General features: G+C 36.7%; 1 protein-coding gene across 3 annotated transcripts in view; it reads left to right on the top strand.

Annotated features, from left to right (window-relative positions):
* LOC106063601 (ankyrin repeat domain-containing protein 50-like) overlaps positions 1-12,830 on the top strand; it is a 38,499-nt gene that overhangs the window by 13,083 nt on the left and 12,586 nt on the right. Inside the window, exon 1 of one of the 3 annotated variants that reach the window (XM_013222008.2) lies at positions 12,019-12,158. The exons of the other annotated variants lie outside the window; for them this stretch is intronic. The gene's annotated coding sequence lies outside the window, so the exon portion shown is untranslated. Of the gene's footprint in view, positions 1-12,018; positions 12,159-12,830 lie in introns of those variants that run through there. 3 annotated transcript variants of the gene reach the window in all.

Here is a 12,830-nt window from a genome sequence, read left to right as displayed (position 1 = left end):
CTGTTTACATCCTAGGAATCCTTGGGCCTTTGCCTCTTTTCTTTGCCTCTTTTTTGGGCATTGCCTCTTTTTTGGGCTATTGGCCTCTTTATTGGGCTTTTTTTTTTTTTTTTTTTTTTTTTTTAATAATAATAAAAAAAAAGGTGCATATTTTATTAGTAAGCGTACAAATTAAGTAGTTACATTTTAAAGTACAATGATTGCAAAACATAGCAATGCATATAGTTACATTTAGATATGGCGTTATTTTTTCCAATAGCATATAATGAATATTTTTGAAATTTAAGGTCTTAAAATATATGTGGTGAGAATGTCAACAATAGGTAATTAAATAGAAACAATCAAAGAGTGAAAGTAGAAACTTAAATGATATTAAAACATTTTAAACATCGTAGTCACATTTTTTTCCACTTTGTCTACATTGCTTATGGTTGTTTCCTTTGTGCTTTGCTACATTACCCCAGTTCTTTATATTAACTTCTATCGAACATGCATACACATCTATGTGTGTACACACTTATGCGAACATAGGCATTTCAACTTTTATATTGTTTCTTTTGTTGTCTCCCTTTTAAAGACAATTTTTGATTTCCTCCCTTGAGATTTGGAAAACTACTTCCTCATCATCAAGGTGGAAATCCTGTCTGCTAGAGTCAGTATATCGGGAGTTTCTGTTCAGAAACAATTTCTCTGTGGCTGGTCACAGGGACCAATTAGAGTCGTACTGAAAGTTATTTTATATGTATCTTTTTATCTCTATATATATGTATATATATATATATATATACTTTTTTTTTCTTGAATATTTTCCCCCTTCTTTTTTTTTCCCCCTTTTTAAATTTTTACTCTTCCCCTCTTTAATATATTATTTCTCTGTAGACTGCACAAGCATGCGCAATATTGACAATGATAGTGGAGAATTTTTTATTATTTTTTTTTTTTTACAACTTTTGACAATGAAACTAAATACTAATTTAGTAACAATTTGTTGTAGAAGCTTGTTGAGATATGAAGTTATGTTGATGCTCAATATTAGAAAAACAGAAGAAAAATAATATATGTACAGACTGTAAACGTTTGCAAGGTAGTAAGAAATAATGTATTTGTATGTAGACTGCACAGGTATGCACAATACGGAAAGTGGTGGTATTTTTTCAATATTCGTAAAAAAGTTACTATGAACATAATTGTTAAAAAGTACAAATTTATACAAAGAATTGTTTGCTTAGATATCATGTGGTCATGCCTGATTCTCAATACAGTAACAACAGAAGAAAAACAATGTTTACATAAAACGTAAAGGTCTGCCCTTGTTCTTGATTTCTTGGAGTTACTCTTTTCTTTCCCTTTTCTTGGGTTTTCACGTGTTCGCTCCTGGTTCCTCATTGTTTTTTCCGTTCCTTGACTTGACGGCCTAATGTTCCATTTCGATATGATTCTCTGTTTTAATCGAATGAGATCTCTCGTTTTCTCCTGCCTAACTCGCTCGTCTTTGTAGATCAAAACTTTGGTTAAAGTCTTTACAGTCACAAGGTCAAGGCGTGGCCTTCGTGATTGTGTACTGTCTTGAATTGTCTTAACTCTTGTCAATTTTAAGGGGCGATCACTGTTTTTTTTTTATTTATTTGGAGTACTAGCTTTTTTAATGATATGGTTACAGGGTCTTTTAACATACAAAAAGGATCATTTAGGATATATATCTATACACACGCATACACACTCGCATACACATATTCATATATATATATTCCCTTTTCTTTAAGTTAATGGACAATCTTGGTATTTTTATGTAGCGCTATATTGTTTCACTTTGCGTTCAATAATTTTCTTAAAAATGTGATCTAATAATACTTTAGCGTATTGTTTATTATGGTAGACAATTTGTAAGTAGGTATTCCAAATAAGGTTTCTATATTCTGATAAAATAATTACATTGATGTCTCTTAGTTTTTTATTTATGGCTTTAGGTACTTTGTTAAAGAAAATAGCAGTATTTACATTTGCACAGGTTTGACTGTTTGCGTCAATAATATCTTCTAAAGTTTTTTTTGCTTCCTCAACCAGCTCACATTCACTAAATAAGTGTTTCTCTGGGTTATGGTTTTCTTTTTTACAAATTGCACAGGTATATTTGGACCCTGTTGTAGTTGAAAGTCTTCCTTTTATTGGGGTCATCCCGAAGAGTAATCTGTAGGCCACTTCTCGTGCTTTGGGTGTTATGTATTTGTTGTGTAAATGCGTGAATGTGTCTGTCCAGTTGGTTGGTTTAACCCCTAACTCCCTGACCCACTTTATTCTAACTTCTAGGTTTTCTTTCAACTTGTCTCTGAGTATAGTGTATATTGTTTTTGAGTCGTGGTGTGTTATGTTTTCATTGCTGGGTAAGTGTCTTGTGAGTGATCTATAGAATGGATGTGTATGGTTACCAAAATGATGGGGTGTGTTGTTTTGAATGGGGAGGAGTTTGTTTAGTCTAAGTCCAAAATAATATAATACTAAGGGGAAGTTATTGGGAGACCTTACTACTTTCCCTACAAATTTTATTCTAAGCGTTTTGATTTTTGTGTGAATGTCTTGTAAGCCTATACCTCCTTCTTTTTTGTCTTGTATGAGTGTTGTGTGTTTTATGTTCCTTATTGTGTTTTTGAAAATAAAATTTCTGATAGTGGTATTGATGTTGTTTATGAAATTAGGAAGAGGTTCTACTATATTTGCTAAGTAGATTATCTTCGGGATGACCAAGTTGTTTATTAATATAGCTCTCCCAAATATGGTTGTCGCCATGTACTGAAACATTCTAATCACGTTCTTTGTGTGGGCCAGAATCTCCGCCCACTGTTCACGGCAATAGTGTGCTGGGTTGCTAGTCCACACGATGCCACATACTTTTATTTCTTTCTGTATTTTAAGGTTAAAGGGAATGTTGGGGGGGATTTCCCACCTACCTAGTCCCATAATTGAGGATTTATTAATGTTTATTTTGGACCCGCTCGCCCTCCCAAATAATGTAAATTTCTCTATAATTTTAGCTATGTCTTTTTCTGAGGTGGGGAAAAGGGTGGTATCGTCGGCATAAGCCTTAATTTTTACTACGGGGGTTGTACCGGGGATTTTTATTCCTAAAATTTCTTTGTCTAACCTAATATTCTCTAACAGGGGTTCTAGGCAAAGGGTGTATAAAAAGGGGGATAGGGGACAACCTTGCCTAACAGATCTTCTAATAGAAATCTTGGTGCTTAGTGTTTGATTTATTATTAGTTGACTTGTGGCATCGGTGTAGACTAGCTTTATGTATGTTATCAAAGTCTTGTCTATGTCAGTCTTGTCTAGTATTTTGAATAAGTAGTCATGGTCAATTCTGTCGAAAGCTTTTTCTTGATCAATGGACATGAGGGCTGCTTTGAAGTCTTTGTCTTTACAGTAATATATGATGTCTCGTAGAAAGTGGTTCAGTTCGTCTATATTTTTTTCCGGGTTGCTACAGTACTGGTCTTGTCCTAGTAGGTGGGGTATAAGGGGCCTAACTCTTAAAAAAAATCATTTTGGTCAGCAGTTTATAGTCAGCATTTAAAAGGGAAATGGGTCTAAAGTCACTAGGTGTTGTGTTGTTTTCAGGTTTTTTTTGGTAATAGTGTGATGTATGCAAGATTAAAGTCTGCAGGCGTCTGTCCTGTTTCTAACATATCATTGTATAGTCTTAGTAGTAGGGGTCCTATTTGGGAGAAAAAGGTTTTATAGAATTCATATGTTAAACCGTCTGGGCCAGGGGATTTGTTATTTTGTGTTGTGTCTAAAGCAGCCCTCAGCTCCTCTAATGTAAAGGGTCTATTTGTCGTTTGTTTTTCTGATGGAGGTAATGTTTTACAGTGTTTTAGAAATATGTTTTGTGCGTCTGTATCTGTTTGTTCTTCATTATACATGTTGACGAAGTGTTTTGTAAAAATTTCTATAATTTTGTCACTCTCCTGTATTTTGTTTCCTTCTTTGTCTGTTATGTTGGTTATTATTCTATTTTGTTGTGTATTTTGTTCTAGCGCCAAGTATAATTTATTAGGCCCTTCCGACATTTGGGTGTTTTTGCATCTGATTTCGGCTCCTCTATATTTGTGTTTGTATAACTCTTCAAGTTGTGTGGTTAGGTCTGTTTTTTCAATTTCATCCTGCGTTTGAGTAAGCAGATTTTTTATTCTGTTTTCTTCATTTACCCTCTTTGTTTGTTTGATTCTTGCTAAAATTTTGAATTGTTGTTTGATGGAATTTTTTATTATTGTCCACGTCTTGGTTAATTTGTATTCATTTTCTATGTCTTGTGTTGTTGCTAGCAGGAGTTGGTTTATTACTCTTTGGATTAGTGGGTCTTCCAAAAGGTTGTTGTTTAATTTCCAATGGGATTCTTTTGTTTTTTTTCTTTTTATTATTTTTTTTCCAAGTTCCAAAAGTACACCTTTATGGTCGGAGTAATGTAGGGTTTCTCCTAAATGTGTCACACTAAGTATGTTGGTGTCCGTGGGTGCGTAAAAACGGTCAATTCTGGTTTCAACCTGGTAGGATCTGTGTCTTAATGTAGTTTCCTTTCCATTCGGTTCTAATTTCCTATAAGCATCTACCAGGTGGAAATAGTTTACTATTTCTCCCATGTAGTTGTGTGTTTCTGCTACCGGCTGAGAGGGTGGATATTGTGTGTGTGTGTATTGTTTGTCTAACTGTGCCTCTATAAAGTTAAAATCCCCTCCTATTATTAGTTGTTCTCCTATGTTTATGGTTTGTAGTGTGTCATTGAGGTTTTGGAAAAACTCACGTTTTTCTCTCCCTCTCTGAGCGGGTGCGTAGATATTGACTAGTGTGTATTTCTGTTCTTGTGAAACTACTCTAAGTATTACTACCCTCCCATTGTTGTCGTTGTGAGTGTGTGTGATTTTGTATCTATCGGATGTTTGTAAGATGGCTACCCCCTTATAGTCTCTGCCTAAGCTAAAATAACCTACCATGAATCCCATGTGTGTTGTAGTTTGTTTTGCTTGATATGTGGTAGAAGTATTTGTTTCTTGAAGGAAAATAAAATCCGGTTTATATTTTCTAGCGAGATATACTATGTATTTATGTTTATTATTTAAGCTACGGATGTTGAGAGTTAAGATTTTAATGTCTGCCATGAATACGTGATGATGGGTTGTGTGTATATTCGTGTGGGTGTGTATGAATGTTTGTGATCATTTTATAAAATGTTTTTCATTAACCTGTTTTGTTGTTTATTTACTGTATGGATGTGGGGCTTCCCCCCTCGTCTATTACTAATTTAGTCGAGGAGTCGGAAGAATTCTCCTCTATCTCCCCCTCTTCTTCCCCTCTCTCTTCCTCCAACCGAGGATCTTCATTCGTCCTCTCTAGCTGTGTGTCCCCGTTAGGGTCGTCTGAAGAGGAGGATAGCGTTCTTTTTCTTGTCAATTTGGTAGGGGAAGTTGGTGTTGAACTGTCCCCCATCGTTTTCATTTTTTTGTGGGTTTTTTTCTTATCGATAGGATTTGTAGGGGAGAGATCCCCACCTTTTGTATCTGTGTCTACTGTGTTGGCCACGGCCCCATCCCTTTTGTGGTTACCCACCAAAGTAAACCCATCTCTCTCTAGCCATGTGTCCTTTTGTGTTTCATTTTGTACGTTTTGTTTAGTACTTTTTTCTACTGTTTCCTCCCCCCTCAGGACCGAGGCATAGGTACCTTTAGCATTGTGCTCCTGTTTTTTATCGAGGATTTTTCCCTTCCCTTTCAGGGTGGTCCTATTTGGACACTGATTTGACCAGTGTTGGTCTTGTCCACAGTGCCAACATTGCTGTCTTCTCCCCGGAATGGTGATAAGCACTTTATATACTCTGGGATCATCTACATATTTCAGGTGGATGTAATGAGGGACTTCTATCCCTTTCTTGATTTTCAACCAAGCGGCCCACTTGTCCGAATTGCCTAACTTGACAGGCTCTACTTTGGAGCCTTCTTCACTGAAAGATTGGAAAATCTCAATGATTTTGTTTTTTACAATAGTGGGTGCCACCCAATGCAGTGTAATTTTTACTTTTTCATCCTCAATGGTTGAAACTTCAACTTTGAGGGTGCTTTCAGTCCCAAAAGTCTTTCCTAGAATACGGGCTCTCACCCTTGGACTATTGGGAACTAAGAACCAGACGAAAGGGTTCTCGAATCTATAGAGAGAACCCACTTCGTCAGGAGACAGACTTAAAACAGTCATGAGGCTAGCCATTGAAGCCTTAATAGACTCTTGCCCTATCAATTTGAGCAGCAGAGTACCAGAAGGGTGAACCAAACCACCTTCCAAGTCTTTCTTCTCAATTAAGAAAGTTTTTATTGACATGACTGTGTAAATAAATGTAAACTCAAATGAATTAATCAAATAGTAAATAGTAAATCAAATAGAAGTAAAGATGAACGAGTGAACAAAAAATTGAAATATCTAGAATAGAGTGTGTAGAGTGAATACACGAGTGAACAAAAAAATAAAATATTTAGAGTATAAACACTATGGAGTGTGTAAAGTGAATACCAAAATAAAAGGGCTTCTCACGTCACACTAATAATCCATAGAATAACACAATAATCCAATAATGAATACACAAAAAATACACAAAATACTTTAAGAATTCATAGACAGAGACCGTCAAGATCAACTCAACCAAGATTTCAGTGTCGGGAGCCTAACGGTTGACTCAAGAAAGTTTTAAAACCGTAAAATCCAAACTAATCAAAACTCCAAAGAAAACACAAATAAACAAATAAAGAAAAAATACTTCCAATAGATATAGATTAAACTGTGGAAACAGAGGCCTAAAGTGCTGCCTCGACCTGGGAGACCTTGCTGATCATGGTACCTCCTGTGCCAGGTAAGTACTACAATTTGAGGAAACAGAAACTGTGTTCTATTGTGATATTTTAAATTCACAACTCAAGAGAAGTTATAATTTGGCTTTTAAGGAAAATAAAGGGTGAGGAAGGTTAAGCATAGCACCATTCCTTTAAGGTAGAACTAATTATTTTTCTGAACTTGGGGGAGGGTAGAGGGCAGGGGCGGACTGGGTATCAAAATCGGCCAGGGCATTACAATATAAACCAGCCCACAATGGTATGTCATATCTTGTGCCTTGGGGTTAGCCAGGATTTTTGGTGGGGGGATTTGGTCGCGACCAGACCGGCCCATTCGGTGCCGGCCCACCGGGCATTTGCCCGATTGCCCAAAAAGCCAGTCCGCCCCTGGTAGAGGGCCACTTGTTTTATAGCTTTTTTTGGAATAGAAGGTTGTCCCCTCCAATTATGATTGCTGATACTGAAAAGTTTTGCATCCGAGAAAATTTGTATTGAAGATCTATTTAAGTCTTTCAAATCTTGTTTTGTAATTGGTATAAGTAGGCTTACATGTAAAACAGTTTTCATGGACTTAGTGTAATTTCTATTTTCGTGATATTGATTAGCATAGAAATAGAAGGGGTAGTTGCAATCCAGCTGTCCCTCTCCATCCCGAGAATAAGGCATAATTATAGAATTTAAAAAAAACAACTCTACTTTGTCTATCTGGTACACATTGTGCACACGTTATCTCTCTCAAACTCATTCTCGAATCAAGTTGAAACTTTAAACAATAATTTTTCGTAACTAAAAGATAAAAGATAAGAAGTATCCCGGGACCCCTCGCAAGAACCTGTTTTATCTTATTTTATCTTATAAAATACAGACGTTACTTCAAAAAAAAGAAGATGATTTCGTCTTACGCGTCATGCATCTAGCCATGCATGTTAACCAATGACTTAAATTCTGCCAAGTCACTGGTTTTCATGGCTAGCTCAGGCAACCCATTCTTTGCTCTAATAGCACTAGGGAAGAAGGAGTACTTGTACTTGTACAAATTTGTCCCAGCATTTGGAACGAAGAATGTGCCTTTACCTCATCCTTGTGTCCTCGCTCCTGTACACCCTTACACCTTTAGCTGAAAGTGCGGGAAACTGATGGCTACTTTTTAATTCATAATAACGGGACCTCCGTTGTCAATTTAAACAGGACTACGTTACAAAGTCTGGGCCTGGCTACCTGCAACAATTAGTATTAGTAGCAACTATGTGTTAACATATCAATGACTATAAAAGCTGAATGTTAAGAGGCAAGAATAAATATCTGACACTGAAGTCATCCGAACAGCAAGCCTAAGAAGAATCTACACAATCCTGATGCAGACTCATTAGCGATGGGCAGGCTACGTCTACAGAATAGACGATTATCGAATCCCTAAAATACTCAATTACGACCAGCTATTGGAAGGACAACTAGCTTAAGGTGGACAAATAAAATATTTCAGAGACTTAAACGTCTCTAAAAGCATTCAACATGGACCCTACCACCTGGGAGATGGAGTATCATTATAGAGCATCGTGACGCCGCACTGTGAAAATTGGCGCGAAAATTGCAGAAGAGAACAGCGCATGCAGAAGAGCCATAATAAAAAAATCAAGGCAGACGACACAAGCTCCAGCTGGAATAACTTGCGCAGCCGAACATTTGGAGCTCACGTAAGTCTCACCTGCCACATGAAGAGACACAAAACCGTAACATAAAGCCCTCGGCCCCCAGTAGTTAGCATCGTATCACTATGGACGAACTATTACATAAAATTTTGTTCTTGGCATTTTTTCTGGAGCTGCCTTGCTGCAAAGATCATGTCAATGGTTCCACGCTCTTTTCTGAAGCCGCACTGGCTTTCTGTAGTAGTCCATGTTCTAGGTGTTGCATGAGCCTATTTAGTAGGATGCGTGCAAGGATTTTCCCAGCAATAGAGAGAAGAGATATTCCTCTGTGGTGGTCGCAGATTTGGCGGTTTCCTTTTCGCTTGTGGTATCTTTAAAGTCTTGTGGTATTGACTCTTTATCCCACTTAATTGAGAAGAGCTAATAAAGTCTTTCAATCGCCAGAGAAGAAAAGCAAGGCAAACGACACTAGCTCCAGCTGGAAAAACCTGCCCAGTGTGCGGCCGAACATTCCGGGCTCACATAGGTCACACCAGCCACATGAGGAGGCATAAAACCCCAGTGCAAAGCCCTCAGCCACCTGGATTTCAAAGTGGTCATCATCGAATCACGATGGACGAACTATATATTACATAAAAACTCCCATATATGTACAGATTCGTGATATCCGCCTATCTTGACCATCATTTCCGCATTATCCTATGAATATTCAATATAGCTTCAATGGTATGTACTGTTAAATGTGTGACTGTGTTTGCAAGAACATCGCTGTTTGTAGTGCCGAGGACAGACGCAGACGGCGAAAAGAAAATCTTAATCGACCACAGGCGGACAATGGTTATTCTTGCCGTGGATGTGGCAAAAAAATGTAGGTAACAGCTGGGGCTGCGTAGCCATGGGAATTACTGCATTCCTCATTAATCTTCGAACTCGAAGACAAGCCTTATCAATAAAAGAAAAAAATTAAATATGAACAGTTTCGGCGCAGTTTCGCAGTTTTAAATTAAAAAAAAAATCTTATGCAGGCATGTTAACTGGACTATTCATTATAAAGTGTCCCTGTAGTTCTTTTTTCATTGTATGATAGAATGAAGTGTAGCATTTTTCTTTTTTTTTTATTATTATTATGACAAACGCATTTTAAAACCTGTCTACCAAATATAAGTCTATTCAATAGTAGTAAAATAAAGCAAAACATTCACACTTTTCGATTTTAGAATGCATAAATTCCTTTAAATGACTGATACTGTGACATTCGTTTGTTTTTTTTGTTTGTTTTTTTTTTGTTTTTTTTTCAATGTAATCTTTTGGAAAGTGAAACAAAAAAAAATGAGTACTGACAACACACCATCCATAAAAACTTCTGTGTGTGTATAGTGTGTATGTGTCCCAGAAATGTTGGACTTTACTAGTAAATAAAGACATTGACCTTCAAAACTCCAAAGATCTTGCATTTCGTGTGAGATGTAAGCCCATATGGGATGTATGCGGACTTCACATGTCTAGAGAGGGAGAATAGGACAGCAAATGAACGCAAGAACTATGAACTATTTTTGAACAAAGTTTTTACATTTGTTGTTGTGATACCATGAAATTCGTTTTTTTTTGTTGTTGTTGTTGTTGTTGTTATTGTTTTGCAATGTAACCTTTTGGAAAGTGAATTTCAAACAAAAAATCATTGTAAAAATTAATATCTGCGGTAGGTGTCCCAACGTATGAGCCCAGAATAAACGAAACGAAGCATTATCCCTCAAATAAAAATTTAAAAAAAAAAATTTCTTTGATTACGGATCTGATTACTAGGACTTGGAATATCTGAAGCAATATCCTTCACATCTCGTGTTTTTTGGGTCCTTGACATCATAGTAGCATTAACCCATTCTCCGCAGATCGGTTTTATTATTTATTACTACTAAGGATAACCTTGGTAAACAGGTACCCGATTTAGGCTAGATAAGGCCCTATGCTATATAGAGCCTCCTGTGATCAACCTCAAGATATCCTTCCTTTGCTCTTTCTTTCTTCAAAAGGATTGAAAATATCCCTGGAACCCTTTATGCTAGAGCCTGTGTTGCCAAATAGTAGGCATAAATTCGGGTACTGTTCATGAATTGATTAACGCTATTACACTATTTGTAAATTAAAGACCATGAAAGCGGTTATTCGATATTCCTGAAGATCTATGACTTTTTCTTTTGAAAAATAGCTTTAGCTGATCAGCAGGCCTACTGTCGTTGCATAATGTGGAGTTATACAATCTCCGTTGACTCATAGGCATTCTTCTAACTGTAAGTTATATGCACATTCCAAGAAATCAGGGGCGTAGCTAGGAATTTTCCATCGTTTGGGGGCGCAGAGGGGGGGTGACCTCTTTAGGGGCCCCTGAATTTTGTGTAATATTTAATTTTTAATGTAAAAAAAAACACTCCTTTGGGGCCCCCCTAAAATGGGGGCCCGGGAGGATTTTCAAATATTCCCCCTCCCCCCCCCACCCTATAAAAAATAACTACGCCTCTGCAAGAGATTGTCGCTTAGTCTGGGAAATATGGCCTACTTAATATTCATAGTTTTACAGCCTGTAATTTACGATACTATATTTTGGTCCTTTTTGCTTTCACCCCCCCCCCCCCACACACACACATACACTCACTTTATTTTCTGTACGTATAGCCTACTCTTTTTTGGGGGGCATACAAATGTCTGGCAACTATATGCAATTGTATATGTCCTCTCGATGGATTCGAATCAGTATCAGATCTAAACTCACAATCTATAGGCTATATTACACGCTTAATAAGGTTTGTCTTTGAGTCCGAAGATTAATGAGAAATGCAGTATTTCCCGTGAATACGCAGCCCCAGCTGTGACCTACATATTTTGCCACATCCAAGACAATTTAAGCATAACGCCATTGTCCAAAGGTGGTCGATTAAGAAAAAATCATCTATTAGGGTATCTGTGCAAGACCTACATCTGTATAGGCCTATGTCTTTCGAAATATTTTTACTTTAACACTTTTAAAATTGCGCCTTTCACCATGCCATGAAACAACCAAAATTCTTAACCAGTGATAATTAAATCAACATTTTGGCATTCTGCTTCGTCAGACCCTATATCCACCCGCCTCCTCCTTTTGTTTTCATGGCATTTGTAATGTAATAGAATAAGTAGACACCGTATCGATCTGGAAAGTGCCTAAAATCAATTCGCCCTCAGTTTCGTCAAGTTCAGCATCGTGGCTTCAGTCTGTTCTCCCACATAGTTCCTTTCTAAATTTAGAATCTAGCTACATTTATTAGCTGTTTTAGCCTGTAGGCTACCCTTAAATCAATCTGAGGAATTGTGAAGAAAAATAAAAGAATGAGGGTGCCCGTTAGGGATGATCATGGTGGATAAATGAACGTCTACGGTTTATTATAGGTATAGAAAAAATATAATAGATCTAGATGTAGTCGATGTAGAATGTAGATGAATAGATTCTTGTAGATCTAGGTCTATGCGTCGCTAGATCGGATGGATTACCTGCCTTGTTTCTTGTGTGCTGGGGTCAACAAATGTGTCGCCGTGTTTTGTCGCGCTGTGTTGGAGGTCCACACAAAGGGGATGCGTTGATAGGAGAGCCAGTCGTTGTTTGTTCTTTGTGTGTTTCCTTTCAATACTTTCATTTATTCTAAATCCACCAGTTTATAATTATTCCAATAGATCTAGACTAGAATCGGAATCTCTAGTAAATATTAAATCTAGATCTAGAAAAATTTGACGTCTAGATCTACATCTAAATCTAGAATCATAATAGAAATAGATGTGTAGTAGCCTTAGTCGTTAGTCTTAGTAGGCCTACTAAAGCTACTTTTCTAGTAGTAGTAATACTAGTAATAGTAATAGTATTATTGTAATCTATTCTATGACAATTAGAATTTAGAATACCGTCTTAAATCTAGATCTACCATAGTACCATCTATCATCTAGTATATGATCTATAACTATATCTAGGCCGTATCAGTCCCCTATCTAATATAATAATCTATTATTATAAAGTATATTATATATACTCTAGTAACTAATATAACTAATAGTTCTATCAATACTACTATTACTAGCCACTGACTATACTGTCACTATACTTACACTAGATTCTAGATCTATAACCTATGAGGCTAAATCTAGATAAAGGTTCTATTTTCTATATATCGAACTGGGTAATCTAACTAGATCTATAATTAGTATAATAATAACCAAATAGAAGGCAAATACTCTAGTCTAGAGTTAAATAAGACTAGTCTAGATCTAGATTCTACCATTCTATCTAGAT

Source organism: Biomphalaria glabrata, chromosome 8 (genome assembly GCF_947242115.1).
Source record: "Biomphalaria glabrata chromosome 8, xgBioGlab47.1, whole genome shotgun sequence".
Taxonomy (NCBI): Eukaryota; Metazoa; Mollusca; class Gastropoda; family Planorbidae; genus Biomphalaria; species Biomphalaria glabrata.
This window is presented reverse-complemented; position numbering and strand designations above follow the sequence as displayed.